The sequence below is a fragment of the Saccopteryx bilineata genome, chromosome 2 (genome assembly GCF_036850765.1).
Source record: "Saccopteryx bilineata isolate mSacBil1 chromosome 2, mSacBil1_pri_phased_curated, whole genome shotgun sequence".
NCBI lineage: Eukaryota > Metazoa > Chordata > Mammalia > Chiroptera > Emballonuridae > Saccopteryx > Saccopteryx bilineata.
Genome location: NC_089491.1, coordinates 79,521,158 through 79,537,830, shown reverse-complemented (window position 1 = coordinate 79,537,830; position 16,673 = coordinate 79,521,158). Strand labels below are relative to the sequence as shown.

General features: G+C 37.0%; 1 protein-coding gene across 4 annotated transcripts in view; it reads right to left on the bottom strand.

The window, feature by feature from the left end:
• Positions 1-16,673, bottom strand: part of ADAMTSL1 (ADAMTS like 1) — a 1,054,626-nt gene that overhangs the window by 836,903 nt on the left and 201,050 nt on the right. The window lies entirely within an intron of this gene.

Here is a 16,673-nt window from a genome sequence, read left to right as displayed (position 1 = left end):
CAGGTCATTCACATGTTTCTTAGGCATTATATCTTTGCTCAGATTGTTGAATAGTGGTGGCTTGTGTGTGATTTTTATATTTGTGTCTAAAGCATGTTTTAACATGATAGACGCAATGCATTGTATAGTTATAGCTTCCTGGAAAAGCCAGTCTTTTAGGTATTGTTCAGATCTTCAATAAATTTTTTCTTTAAATTTCAAAAAAATAAAGGTAGCAGAAATGCACAAGAATAGTGAACAAATATAAAATTCTATTCCCAAATGTCTGGGAGAAGTTGATTTAAAAAAAATCCAAATCTATGTAGTATTCTTGTTAGTCAATTAAGAACATTTTAATGTGGGTATTACCAAATTTTTGTGAAATTTCTTCCTTTTAAAAAAAAATTGCCCTGGCAATATACAGTCTATTTAATGATATTTGAATTGGATATCCAGGCCTATTCTTTTTTTTTTTATAAAATTTTATTAATGTTAATGGGATGACATTAATAATTCAGGGTACATATATTCAAAGAAAACATGTCTAGGTTATCTTGTCATTAAATTATGCTGCATACCCCTCACCCAGAGTCAGATTGTCCTCCGTCACCCTCTATCTAGTTTTCTCTGTGCCCCTCCCCCTCCCCCTAACTCTCTCCCTCCCTCCCTCCTGCATCCTCCCTCCCCCCACCCCTGGTAACCACCACTCTCTTGTCCATGTCTCTTAGTCTCGTTTTTATGTTCTCCAATGTATGGAATCATGTAGTTCTTGTTTTTTTCTGATTTACTTATTTCACTCCGTATAATGTTATCAAGATCCCATCATTTTGCTGTAAATGATCTGATGTCATCATTTCTAATGGCTGAGTAGTATTCCATACTGTATATGTGCCACATCTTCTTTATCCAGTCTTCTATTGAAGGGCTTTTTGGTTGTTTCCATGTCTTGGCCACTGTGAACAGTGCTGCAATGAACATGGGGCTACATGTGTCTTTACGTATCAATGATTCTGAGTTTTGGGGGTATATACCCAGTAGAGGGATTGCTGGGTCATAAGGTAGTTCTATTTGCAGTTTTTTGAGGAACCACCATACTTTCCTCCATAATGGTTGTACTACTTTACATTCCCACCAACAGTGTATGAGGGTTCCTTTTTCTCCACAGCCTCTCCAACATTTGCTATTACCTGTCTTGTTGATAATAGCTAATCTAACAGGGGTGAGGTGGTATCTCATTGTAGTTTTGATTTGCATTTCTCTAATAACTAATGAAGCTGAGCATCTTTTCATATATCTGTTGGCCATTTGTATTTTTTCCTGGGAGAAGTGTCTGTTCATGTCCTCTTCCCATTTTTTTTATTGGATTCTTTGTTTGTTTGTTGTTGAGTTTTATGAGTTCTTTGTAAATTTTGGATATTAGGCCCTTATCTGAGCTATCATTTGAAAATATCAGTTCCCATATAGTTGGCTGTCTGTTTATTTTGATATCAGTTTCTCTTGCTGAGCATAGGCCTATTCTTATTATCTAAACTTAGACCATTTTTTCTTGTTGGCTAGAACCTATCCAAAAACTTAGATGTATAATGTTGCTACTTGCAAGCTGCTCTGTTGCAAATAACCAAACAAGTGAAGGTGAGGGTGGCATTTTCAAAGTCAAAAAGAGATTATGTGGATTCCATTTTAATTTCTCTACACTCTTTTTGATCACAGGTAATTATAAATTGGCTCTAGTTCAAAGACAGACAGACAGATCTTAAAACTGATGCAGTCTTTACAAGATTCACAATAGTAACCCTGCTTGCTTCTTTAGGCCTTTTCTCTTTAGCACAATGAATATGCACTAAGCAGAGTTGAAACTTGTCCTGAAAAACTCATGGCCTCAGGGTTCCATTGAGAAATGCTGTGTGGGCAAACAAAGCTCTCTCTTTGCAGCTTTACAAATGATAGGTTTTCACTTTATAAGATGTTTTCACTGCGTTCTTAAAGCATCTGCTGATGCAAAACAGCATGGGCTAGCAATTCCAGTTTAGCATTCTCTGTGAAAACAAATGCCTATTCATGTTAGACTCTCTCTCCTAGTTAGCTGCTTTCATTGAGAAGCTGGAAGAACTAGATGTGGAGTAAGGGGGCTAAAATGAGATGCTAGCTTTAAGCAGTATGATTCAGCTTCCCTTTAAGCACCAGCCTCTCACCATAGGCCTGCTCAGTAACAGACAGGCTAGTCCTGTAGGAAGCTCAGGGAAAAAAAGGAGGCGATGAGAGTCACCCTCGGGGTTCAAAGATAAGAAATATTTGGACAGAGAATAAACCAAGAACCTCCTGATGAATGTTACACAATTGAGCTTGAGTTCAATTATAGAAAGGAGCATTCAACTGCTATACTAAACCTGTCCCACAGCCAACTGGTTTGATGAGCTTCCCTAATTTTCAGAGCCCCGACAAGGTCCAGAGGGCTTATGTTTTTATTGAAATCTCCAGGGAGGATTACTTGACTAATTTGTCAGTGCAGTTCTTCCAAAAAGAAAAATGACTATGTAGTATAAGATGTCACTAACTTAAATAGAATTATGTCTATGTATACATTCTAATAAGGTTGTATCTTTCTACAACATCTTCCCCATGGAAACAGTTCATGTTCTTTATTGTATTTGGCATTATGGGTAAGGTCTGCAAAGAACTCTCTGGGAGGCCAGTTTACTCTCTGCTTTCTTGTTGCTATGTGATTTCGCCAATACAACAGTATTCTTTCAAGAACTGTATCTGTCTGTCCCGACCAGAATATTACAAAAATTAAGAAGATGATATCTTATAAAATAAAGGGCTTTAAACACTCTATCATAAACAAGATGGTGATTTGAATTTGATAATATTAAGTAAAATATCAAATGTATAGCTTGGAAAGCTGTGAAAACATGAACAGAGATTCTAATTTTCCATCTTTATCTAGATCATTCCATCAAGTTACTGTCAGTTTGAACAAGGGCAGCCAAATCTCGATTATCCATAGTAATCAAGTCATGGCAATTTAACACTCACAAATCATACACTCACAGAAAGTTAGAGCTAGATGGAAAGTGAGAGGGCATTTAGTCCAACCCACCTGTTTTACAGGATAAAACAAGAGGGATAACCAAGGTAAAACAGATTAAGTGTCTTGAACAAATTTATATACTTAATAATGGGTAGAGCTTAGAATAGAACAGTTTCTGCCTCAGTTTACCCCTCTTTTCACTCTCTCCCATTACTTATTTTTATAGGTCATTCATTCATTCATTCATTTTAACATACAATCTTGCCCTCTTTCCCAAAAATAAAGGTTCTTAGGGGCATAGTTGCTGAGTTGACTCTAACATACCCTTCCAAGTATAAGTTGCCCTACTTCACTCCTATTCTCCCTTAGTTTGAATAATCATGTAAGTGACAAAATGACAAACAGGCACAGGTGGATAAAGAAAACATGGGGTACAGTGATTCACAAATAAGATACACAAAGCATGTATCATTATCTTCAGCAATTAAAGACGTAGTCAATACTATGACAGTGTTCACAGGCAGGATAAAGGTGGTAGTTTAAAGAACGCAGGTCAGGAAAAGAACCAAAACGGAGATGATGGAGACTAAGCACTGTGGAATCAAGTCAAAGGCTCTGTAATTAAGATGGAGTTCCTCAGCCTTGACTTTGATTGTCTATTTGAGTGAAAAAATTATCAGTAGAAGGGAAGTTTACATAAACTAGGGAAAAAAGAAAAGAATAATCACAACACTGTTAATGGCACATCACATATGGATCAATGAGATCACTGAAAAAAGAAGTGGGAATGTGGGAATTGGGAAACACAGTCCACAGTATGGCCAAGAGTTGTGTGACCTGAGGAAATAGAATAAGTCTTCTTAGGTCTGTTTCCCCCAGGATGAAGAGATTGAACAATTATTTCCCAGAGCATATTCTAGGCAGCATAAGTTTCACAGAATGTTAATATTTATTGAGTGCATGCACATGCACACATACACACACATACATATATTCATATATATATATATACCCACACAAACATATATATACAATACTTAATTAAATATGTTTAAGAAATTTTAGATTATAAAAATCAAACTGGCTTCATCACTAGGGAAATTTCAGAATCTTCAATATCCTACTAAGCATGTGCTTCCCCAGGGCGAGGTGCATAGTTTGCAGCAACTTCCCTCAGGAATCCTTGTTTACAGACTATCTATAGGACTGGGATTCCAAGCAACACTGGTTTAGAGGTTATCTAAAGTCCTCTCCAGCTCTTAAACTCTTAAATATGATTTCATGTAATGTAGGTTGAAGAATCTAAATTCTGTTTCAAAAAAATGCCCACATCACATACAACATTGCTCTTTTTATAGTGGCTACTAAAAATTACAATGATAAATACTTTATAGCTAACAAGCCTAATATATGCAATTCTCCCACTTTAAAACTCCTGATCAAGCAGAGAATATGTTCCTATAATTCCTACTTTCTAAGGGAATCTGAGAATGATCTGAGAATACAGATCATTCTCAGATTCCCTTTCAATTTGTAGTGTTGAAGAGGGAAAAAATAAAAAAGTTGAATTCCCTTTCAATTTGTAGTGTTGAAGAGGGAAAAAATAAAAAAGTTGAGCTCTATTCTTTTCCTTAGATTCTTTCTTAAAATACATTCATATTCTTGACACCATAAAAATCTTCAGAAAAAAATATCATCTCTTGAGAGAACACAGTTATAGGTATCCAATTCAGATTTTTAAAAATATGTAGCATGTAATGAGCTTAAAAAGTCATATATGTTACCTCAAATTGTCCCCCAAATCATCAGTTAGCCTAATTCTAAGCACGTAAAATATTTACAATAGAAAGTCCATATGTCTTTAATTTTCAACAACAAAAAAAAGTATTTTTCTGACCTTTTTACAATCTAATTTGTTATATACCATTAAATACTTCTTTATCCTGGAAATTTCTGGCATCTCTGCTTATTATGAAATGGCCCAGGAATATAGAGAAACAATTTCTCACTAAACAGCCTATTTTTCAAACAACAGATATAAAAATGACATATGTACATACACACAGGGAGAAGAGAACACTGAGTCAAGGGCATCAGTTCAGATTTAAACAAAACAACCAGATTTGTCATAATCAAGTCCAAAGGTATCATAACTGAGGGCTCCTTACCTCTGTACTCTCCTCTCTGACCCACCCTCCACACAGAGTCATCTGCTAGCTCGGATTACATAAATCTATTTTGAAAACTTAAAGAATCCCTTTAGCTACAAAATTAAGTACAGATTCCTCTATCAGCCATTCATCCCTTGAGAATATGAATACGTCTTCTAGGCTTGTTCTCACAAATTCTTTATACATGTCATACATTCTAGCCAAACTGGTCCATTTGGCTTTGCCTAGACATGCCCTATCCCTTCCTCCTTGATAATTTGCTCAGGTCAGCTTCTCCTGCTAGAGGGGCTGCTCTCCTCTTTCTTCATTCCCCATTTCCATTTCCTGCTGGTCAAAATCTCATTCATCATCTAAAGCATTCCTCATTCCCAACTCTTTTATTAACTGTTGTGTTTACTTCATGTATATGTGACTACTAACTAACAAAAACCCCCTTCCCAATCTGAACAGTTTTTTGAAGCATTTGTCATCTGCTCTGTTTGTTATGATCAATGAGAGAAGACCATGATACACCATGGCTTTACCTCAGACACTTGGTAAATAATATTTTCAAAAATAAATGAATACTCTGACTTTTATATCAAATAAAGTATAGTTTTATTCCTTCATTTGTCTTCTCTCTTTAGCATCTTCAATTTTTCTGTCTTCCCAGATTCTTTTCCTCTTGCCTTCCAAACACAATCAGATTTCAATCATTTTGGAACAAAATCCTTTATTCAACTCTCCTATTCACATTAACTCCTTCCTTAAATTTGTCAAATTAGTATTTCATATCCGATACTCTCACCCCTTCAAATCACCAAATCGGTGATTTTACTGATCCCTAATTTTACTAACCTGTTTTCTGTCCTTTCAAATTTATAGACTTCTCTATTCAGCCAGTCTCCTCTTAACTTCCAAGCCACCATCTGATTTCTCTTAACTCTAGGAATACCTTCTTTCTAAAGGTTTTCTTTTCCCCACCTTTTGCCAAAGAGTGTAGATTTTCAGCAATTCCTACTTTTAGATCTTTATTCTTTTTCTCAGTTGCTTCTTAGAGAGTTCATCCAATCAAAGCATTTCAGCTAATACCTCTATGCAAATAGCTCCCAAGTCAGTTTACTAGTCCTCTCTTTCATGTGTATTTTTGCCATATCTTTAAATAGCACATTAAAAATAAATAACAGAAGATAGAGTTCTTTGAAGTTAAAAAATTACCTTAATGGTTCTTCTAAAAGTTCAAGGAAATGAAATTCACATAAAAATTAGTAACATAAAATGTTTATGGCAGCATTGTTCAAAATAGCGAAGATCTGGAAACAGCCCAAGTGTCCATCAGTGGAAGAGTGGATTAAAAAGCTTTGGTACATAGTTACTATGGAATACTACTCAGCCATAAAAAATGATGACATCGGATCATTTACAACAACATGGATGGACCTTGATAACATTATACTGAGTGAAATAAGTAAATCAGAAAAAACTAAGAACTATATGATTCCATACATAAGTCAGACATAAAAATGAGACTCAGAGACATGGACAATAGTGTTGTGGCTATGGGGGCAGGGAGGGGGTAGGGGAGGGGAGGGGCACAAAGAAAACCAGATAGAAGTTGACAGAAGATATTTTGACTTTGGGTGAGGGGTATGGAACATAATCAAATGTCAAAATAACCTGGAGATGTTTTCTCTGAACACATGTACCCTTATTTACCAATGTCACCCCATTTAAAATTAATAAAAAATAAAAATAGAGAAAAGAAAGAAAAAAAGTAATAACATAAAAAGATTATGGCTAACTCCCATGCAAGGTTATTGAAAAAAATAAGGATGAAGAAACTGAATGATACTTTTATGGAGAAAAAAAATAAGCCTGAAGGACATAATCATAGAATGGTTCTAAATTGTAACATCCTATATAACTAACCAGGCTATATATGTAACTTAAGCACATTAAGAAAATGATGCAATACACAAAGGTTAACATAAATCTGAGTGAGAAAAATTCAGAAATAAAATTGCATCAGAAAAGAATTAGAAATATAAGAAAAATTATATCAAAAAGAAAATAAATTAAGAGAAACATGAGATTAATGCCTTAATGTAAATGGGAGGTAAAAAAGAGAAAACTTTTTTCAAAGGAAGGAATAAATAAAAAGAATTTGAAAAAAGTGAAAAATATTGATAATAGGCAAAAAAAAAATCTAAATGCAGATGAGTTCCTGAAGAAAACCACAACAAGAAAACAGAAGGCCTGATACCCAAATGCCCTAGGCAGCAGCAACAGAAGGGGTGGCAGACCTGCAGACAGACCACACCTAGGGAACACAGAGGCCACACCCACTGTACTACAGTGGCCAAAACCTTCTTATACACAGACAAAATGGGAAGGCGAGAAATGTAACCCAAATGAATCAAGAGAAATCCCCCCAAAAAAACCTGAATGAGTCAGATATAACTAAATTACCAGATGCAGAGTTTAAAATAATGATTGTTAGGATGTTCAAAGATCTTAGAACAAAAATAGATGGTCATTACGAACACCTAAATAAAGAGATAGCAAATATAAAAAAGGACATTAAAATAATAAAAAGAATTAGTCAGAAATGACAAATACAATATCAGAAATGAAGACCACAATGAAAGAAATTAAAAGCAGGATAAATGAAGCTGAGGATTGAATCAGCTAGTTAGAGGACAAGATAAATGAAGGCATGGAAGCAGAGCAGAAAAAAGAAAAGAGCCTCAAAAAGTCTGAGAAAACTCTAAGAGAGCTCTGTGACAATATAAAGAGAAATAACATCTGCATCATAGGGGTTCCTGAGGATGAAGAGAAAGAACAAGGGATAGAGACTGGTCAGTCATATCATAGCTGAAAATTTCCCTAAATTAATGCAGAAAAAGTCTCACAAGTTCAGGAAGCACAGAGAACTCCAATAAAGAGAAACCCAAAGAAATCTACTCCAAGACACATCATAATTAAAATATCAAAACTAAGTGATAAAGAGAAAATATTAAAAGCTGCTAGAGAAAAAAAAGGCTATCACCTACAAAGGAGCCCCCATAAGGATGACATCCAACTTCTCAACAGAAACACTTGAGGCCAGAAGGGAATGGCAAGAAACATTCAAAGTAATGCAGAACAAGAGCCTACAACCAATACTACTTTATCCAGCAAGACTATAATTTAAAATTGATAGAGAAATAAAAAACTTTACAGACAAAAAAAAAAACTCAAGGAACTCACTAAAACCAAACCAATGCTGCAAGAAATGTTAAGGGGCTTGTTGTAAACAGATCAAAGGAGGGAAAGAATATAGCAAAAGAGGAATACAGCTTTAAAGTTTAAAATGGCAATAAACAACAACATATCAATAATAACCTTAAATGTAAATGATTAAATGATCCAATCAAAAGACATAGGGTAGCTGCATGGATAAGAAAATAGGACCCATACATAATGTGTTTACAAGAGACACACCTTAAAACAAAAGATGCACATAGACTGAAGGTAAAAGGATGGAAAAAAATATTTCATGCAAATGGAAATGATAAAAAAAAAGCTGGGGTAGCAATACTTATATCAGACAAAATGGACTTTAAAACAAAGACTATAGTAAGAGATAAAGAAGGCCATTATATAATGATAAAGGGAGCAATCCAACAGGAAGATATAACCATTATAAATATCTACGCACCTAATATAGGAGCACCTAAATATATAAAACCGACTTTGATGGATATAAAGAGTGAGATCAACAGCAATACCATAATAGTAGGGGACTTCAATTCTCCACTAACATCACTAGATATATCCTCAAGAAAGAAAATTAACAAAGAAACAGAAGACTTACAGGACACACTAGATGAACTCGATTTAATAGATATCTTTAGAACCTTGCACTCTAAAGCAGCAGAATATACATTCTTTTCAAGTGCTCATAGTACATTCTCTAGGATAGACCACATGTTAGGACACAAAAGCAGTCTGAACAAATTTAAGAAGCTGGAAATCATATCAAGAATTTTCTCTGATCACAATGGCATAAAACTAGAAATCAACCACAACACAAAAACTGAAAAATACTCAAACACTTGGAAAATAAATAGCATGTTATTAAATAATGAATGGGTTAACAATGAGATAAAGGAAGAAATAAAAAAAAATTCCTAAAAATGAATGATAATGAGCATACAACAACTCAAAATTTATAGGACACAGCAAAAGCAGTACTGAGAGGGAAGTTCATAGCATTACAGGCATACCTTAAGAAGCTAGAAAAAGCTCAAAAAGCTCAAATAAACAACTTGACCCTGCATCTAAAAGAATTAGAAAAAGAACAGCAAGTAAAGACCAGAAGAAGTAGAAGAAAAAAATAATAAAGATCAGAGCAAAAATAAATGATATAGAAGCTAAATAAAAAATACAGAGGATCAATAAAACAAAAAGCTGGTTCTTTGAAAAGGTAAACAAGATCTTTAGCCAGACTCACAGAGCAATAAAGAGAGAGGACTCAAATAAATAAAATTAGAAATGAGAGTAGAAAGATAACAACTGACACAACAGAAATACAAAGGATAGTAACAAAATACTACAAAGGACTATGTGCCAAAAAATTAGACAACCTTGATGAAATGGACAAATTCCTTGAAATATATAATATTTTAAAAATTGATTTGGAAGAATCAGAAAACCTAAACAGACAGATTAAAACAAATGAGATCAAAACAGTTATCAAAAGACTCTTAACAAACAAAAGCCCAGGGCCTGATGGCTTCACAAGTGAATTCTACCAAATATTCAAAGAAGAACTAACTCCTATCCTGCTCAAGTTATTTCAAAAAATTTAAGAGGAAGGAAGATTTCCAAGCTCCTTTTTGAGGCAAGCATAATTCTGATTCCAAAACCAGGCAAAGACAACATACACACAAAAAAATTATAGGCCAATACCCTGATGAACCTAGATGCTAAAGTCCTCAACAAAATATTAGCCAACCAGATCCAGCAATATATGAATATATGAAACAAAACATACACCATAATCAAGTGGGATTTATTCTGAGGAGGCAAGGCTGGTACAATATTTGCAAATCAATCAATGTGATTTATCACACAAACAAAAGGAAGGAGAAAAAACACATGATAATTTCAATAGATGCAGAAAAAGCATTTGATAAAATCCAGCACCCACTCACGATCAAAACTCTCAGCAAAGTAGGAATACAGAAGACATACCTCAACATGATAAAGGCCATCTATGACAAACCCACAGACAACATCAAAATCAATGGAGAAAAATGAAAAGTAATCTCCTTAAGATCAGGAACAAGGCAGAGGTGCCCTCTTTCACCACTGTTATTCAACATAGTTCTGGAAGTCCTAGCCACAGCAGTCAGACAAGAAGATGAAATAAAAGGCATCTAAATTGGAAAAGAAAAAATAAAACTATCATTATTTGCTGATGATATGATACTGTACATATGAAACCCTAAAGTCTCAGTCAAAGAACTACTGGACCTGATAAATAAATTTAGTAAGGTGGCAGGGTACAAAATTAATATTCAGGAATCAGAGGCATTTTTAAACACCAACAATTAACTGTTTGAAAGAGAAATTAAGAAAACAATACCCTTCACTATTGCAAATACAACAAAATAATACAGTACCAGGGAGTAAATATAACAAAAAGGTTAAAGATTTGTACTTTGAAAATTATAAAACATTGATAAAAGAAATCAAGGAAGCCCTGGCCGGTTGGCTCAGCGGTAGAGTGTCGGCCTAGCGTGCGGAGGACCCGGGTTCGATTCCCGGCCAGGGCACACAGGAGAAGCACACATTTGCTTCTCCACCCCTCCGCCGCGCTTTCCTCTCTGTCTCTCTCTTCCCCTCCCGCAGCCAAGGCTCCATTGGAGCAAAGATGGCCCGGGCGCTGGGGATGGCTCTGTGGCCTCTGCCTCAGGCACTAGAGTGGCTCTGGTCGCAACATGGCGACGCCCAGGATGAGCATAGCATCGCCCCCTGGTGGGCAGAGTGTTGCCCCATGGTGGGCGTGCCAGGTGGATCCCGGTCGGGCACATGCGGGAGTCTGTCTGACTGTCTCTCCCTGTTTCCAGCTTCAGAAAAATGGAAAAAAATAAAAAATAAAAATAAAAATAAAAATAAAAAAAAAGAAATCAAGGAAGATACAAACAAGTGGAAGCATATACCATGCTCATGGGTAGGAAGAATAAACACAATTAAAATGTCTATATCTAAAGCAATTTATAAATTCAATGCAATACCAATTAAAATACCAATGACATACTTCAAAGATATAGAACACATATTTCAAAAATTTATATAGAACCAAAAAAAGAACACGAATAGCCTCAGCAATCTTGAAAAGGAAGAATAAAATGGGAGGTATCACACTTCCTGATATCAAGTTATACTACAAAACCATTGTACTCAAAAACTACTTGGTACTGGCATAAGAACAGGCACATAGATCAATGGAACAGAACAGAAAACCCAGAAATAAACCCACACCTTTATGGACAACTGATATTTGACAAAGGAGGTAAGAGTATACATTGGAGTAAAGAGAGCCTCTTCAACAAATGATGTTGGGAAAATTGGACAGCTACCTGCAAAAAAATGAAACTAGACCACCAACTTACACCATTCACAAAATAAACTCAAAATGGATAAAAGACTTAAATGTAAGTCATGAAACCATAAGCATCTTAGAAGAAAATATAGGCAGTAAGCTCTTTGATATCTCTCGCAGCAATATATTTGCTGTTTTATCTCCACGGGCAAGTGAAATAAAAGACAAAATAAACAAATGGGACTATGTCAAACTAAAAAGATTTTGCACAGCTAAGGACAATAAGAATAGAATAAAAAGACAAACTACATAATGGGAGAACATATTCGACAATACGTCTGATAAGGGGTTAATAACCAAAATGTATAAAGAACTTGTAAAACTCAACACCAGGAAGATAAACAATCCAATCAAAAAATGGGCAAAAGAAATGCATAGACACTTCTCTAAAGAGGACCTACAGATGGCCAATAGGCATATGAAAAAATGCTCAACATCACTAATCATTAGAAAAATGCAAATTAAAACCACAATGAGATATCACCTCACACTAGTCAGAATGATGCTCATCAACAAAACAACACAGAATAAGTGCTGGCGAGGATGTGAAGAAACAGGAACCCTCCTGCACTGCTGGTGGGAATGCAGACTGGTGCAGCCACTGTGGAAAACAGTATGGAGATTCCTCAAGAAATTAAAAATTGAACTGCCTTTTGACCCAGCTCTCCCACTTTTAGGAATATACCCCAAGAACACCATAGCACTGTTTCAAAAGAAGAAATGCACCCACATGGTTATGGCAGCATTGTCCATAATAGCGAAGATCTGGAAACAGCCCAAGTGTCCGTCAGTGTATGAGTGAATTAAATATATATATATATATGTATGAGTGGTACATATATACTATGGAATACCATGAAAAAGAAGGAAATCTTACCTTTTGTGACAACAGGGATGGACCTGAAAACTATTATGTTAAGTGAAATAAGCCAGAAAGAAAAAAAAAATATCATATGACCTCACTCATTTGAGGAATCCAATGAACAATGTGAACTGAGGAAGGGAATTGAGACAGTGGAGAAATCAAAGGGACTAGAGGAAAAGAGGACAGATGGGAAGGGGATGATAGGATGGGACAAACCTGAAGGTAAGGGGGAAGGGCGGTAGGGGGACGGGGGCAAGGGAGATGTTGAGGGGAATATGGGGGTGGGGGGATACATTTGGGGCAACACTAGAATCTATGTAAAAATAATAAATTAAAATCAATTAAAAAAATAAATAAAATACACATTAAAAAAATAGAAAACAGAGGGCCTGACCTGTGGTGGCTCAGTGCATAAAGTGTCAACCTGGAATGATGAGGTCGCTGGTTTGAAACCCTGGGTTTGCCTGGTCAAGGCACATGTGGGAGTTGATGTTTCCTGCTCCTGCCCCCCTCCCCTCTCTCTAAAATGGATAAAATCTTTGCCCTGGCTGGATAGCTCAGTTAGTTAGAGCATCATCCTGCAGCACAGAGGTTGCTGGTTCGATTCCTGGTCAGGGCACATACAGGAACAGATGAATGAATGTCTCTCTCTCTCTCTCTCTCTCTCTCTCTTTCTTCCTCTCTCACTAAAGTCAATAAGTGAAATAAAATAAAATAAAAAATAGTAACCTATAGTTTACAACAAAAGTTCCTGAAATTAGGGACAATATGGAAGCTTCCTATTGAAAGAACATATCATATATTGGAGAATATCAAACTTCAGAATAAACTAAACAAAACCAGAATATATACTTATAAAATTCCTGGACTTTAAGAGTTAAAAATTTCTTTGGCATCAAAGCAAAAATAGCCAGTGATTTATGTGGGAAACAAAATTAAATAAAATTATCATGAGACCTTTTTCAAGAGCAGCACATTATGCCAGAAGAAATCAGGTAACATTTAAATACTCAAGAACAGAAAATATGAGCCAAGGATTTCATATCCAGCAAGACTGACTTGCAAATATTAAGGGCACGTAAAAAAACTGTTATCAACATGGATGAACTTTGGCTTCCAGGTATGATGGAACAAATAAATTAGTCTTTCCACGGTAAATGATAAAACAGAAAAAATATATATAAGGCAACAATTTTCATATGTTATTCAACAGACAGAATAAAACTGTGATCCCCAAGAGAAGGGAAACTCACAAAGTGAGCCCTGGAAGTGACTTGACTCTGTTTAGAGACATTTTTCAATGCCCTATGACAGTTCAGTGAGCTAGAGTCCCAGCTGAGTATTGTGGTCCTACAGAGATTACAAGGAATGGATTAGAGTTCAAAGTAGGTGAATTGCCTGGAATCCCCAGGGCAGAACAGCAGAAAGGAGAGAGAGGCACAAAGAGCATAACCAGAATACTATAAATGTGGTGGTGGTGGGAGGGGGGGTGAGTTGGGGGGGGTTCTCTGTAGTTCTTGGCCAAGAGCTAGACTGTGAATGTGCAGAGAGAAACTATATGAGGCTAATCCAGTAATGTACATCAGAATAGACTATATGCTAAGTCTTAAAATGGATCTTAATACATATTCTGATCACAACAGAATTAAATTAGAAATCAACAAAAATAAGGTATCTAGAAAATGTTCAAATGTCCAGAAACTAAATAACACCTCTACCTCAGGTTAAATAAGAATTTACAGCATATATTTGAGAATATTCCAATTTAATGAAAATGAAAAATATCAAGACCTATGAGACACAGCCAAAACAGTATATTGAAAAATACACAACTTTAAATATTTATATTAGAAAAGCAAGTTTAAAATTAATGATCACCATAATCATTTTTAAGATACTACATTAGGTGACGTCACGGAAATGGCGCCGTGAGAAGCGCGACCGACAGCTCTCCCCTAAATCACAACAAATTTAGCAACTAGAAACAGAAAAATTTATCCTCGGAGCATTCCGGAGTTCCACACAAACTGAAAGCAAAAGGACTGTTATCACTTGAATCTGAGAGACGAGGGTGTGGAAGAAGCTACCTCAGCGACGCTCATTCAAGCCGCCAGGGAGTGCGCCTGCGGTGAGTCAGCCCATATACTTGGGAACCACAAGCCGCCGCGAGCGGCCGACTGCGAGCCGCCGCGAACCCCCGCGAACCGCCACCGCGAGCGGCCGCCACGAGCCCCCGCACGCGCGCCCGGTCCGGTTGAGCACCGCTGACGTTCCCAGCGGCCCGCACACTGCGAGTGGGGGTCGCCGGCCACCAGTGCCCGGAACGCGCCATTCGCGCGCGTGCCTTGGGCATTCCACGTGCCCAGGGCGCCCTACTGGCCCGCACACCCAGGGGGCTCCATTATCCTGCGCCTGCGGACCGAGCGGGAGAGGCTTGGGAGATTCTCTCCGTGGGCGGGGCACCTCACCCAGCCATTCAAGCTAACAATCAAGCGTTGGGGGAGGGGCGCGTGCAGGCAGCCTAAAATACCTTCGGAAACACAGCTGCGACCCAATCACTGAAATTAGCTTAACCCATAAAATCTGCGCACCCTCAGTTCTAATTGATAAGATCTCTCTCAGTTCAGCGATCCAAGACAAGAGGCGTGATATTTTTTAGTGCCTCTCGCTAAAGGGGCGGGGGCAACTTCTGATTGATAGAGCCTCCATATTCAGGGATAAACGCTAACAAGAAGGACTTGGCAGATAATAAGGTCTATACTACACTAGTCGTAAGCAGAGACTAGTGCCTCTTCTTCCCTGCAAAAACAGGCTACAAAGTGTGGAAAGCCTGGGTTGAGAGGTCCAACTAAATGATAGGCGCTGAACAGTCACCTTGACAACAATTGATTCCCACCCCCGCCTGATTACACTGGAGGCCCTGACTCTCAGAGCCTTTCCCAAAGCCTTGCACTGAGTGGGGATAGAGTGGGGATTTCCCAGCTCTTTGAGCCTCTTACTCCCCAGGCAGAAGCAGTTGCAGCCTTATAGCTGGATCACCAGGCTGCTAATTCAGAAAGGGGGGACTAGGAGAGAGAATCCAGGAAAGCAAACTCTCTCATCGTTGGACCCTGCAAACGCCAACAAGCCTTTACTTCCAGCAAGACTAAAGCCAATTATATGACATTGCCATAGAATCCCATCAACTGCAAATCCCTACCTAAGAGTGACACAGGGGCAGAGCCTGGGGTACAGAGTCACCGACCAGGAAGAGGGAGAGAAAAGAAAAAGGAAGAAGTTAACCTCTCAAAATGAAGAAAAACCCACAGACTTTACAACTTGATCCACTAATTTTTGTTGTTGTTGTTGTTGTTGTTGTTTGTTTCTTCTATCTTTTTGCCTTTATTTCCTCCACCTCGGTCCTTCTATTCTCTGCCCATCTTATGCTTCCCCTTTCTTGAACTACACTACCCATGAGTGTTGCATTTTATTTTTCTTCTTCATCCTCACCCTCCTTTAAGATTATACTCCAAAACACTTAACTCTCACTCTCTCCTCTTTTGTTTTTTTTTGTTTTGTTTTTTGTTTTGTCTTGCTTTATTTTGTTTTTTTCTCCTCCTATTTTATTTCTTCCTTCGTTTTTCTCTTTTTCTTATTTTTTCCTTTCTATTCGTTTTTTTCTTTTCTCATTTTACTTTCCTCCCATATAATCCTCAATCACGAACAAATTAGTTAATTTGGGACTCAAGGCTTTTTTTTGGCTTTATTTCTCTTTTTTGCTTTTGTTTTTATTTTTTTTTCTCTTGTTTGTTTATTTTTGTGGCATTTTGGGTCCTCCCAACCCAAGGTCTCCATTGTATTTAGTCTTTGCTCCACTTAATACAACAGATTTTTACTTATTAATTTTATTTTTTCTTCTTTATTATTCTTTTTTGGTCCTTTTTTCTGATTCCCTCTTATCCCTCTCATTATATCTCTTAGTTGACCATCACTTACAAGCAAATCATCTTATGCTTG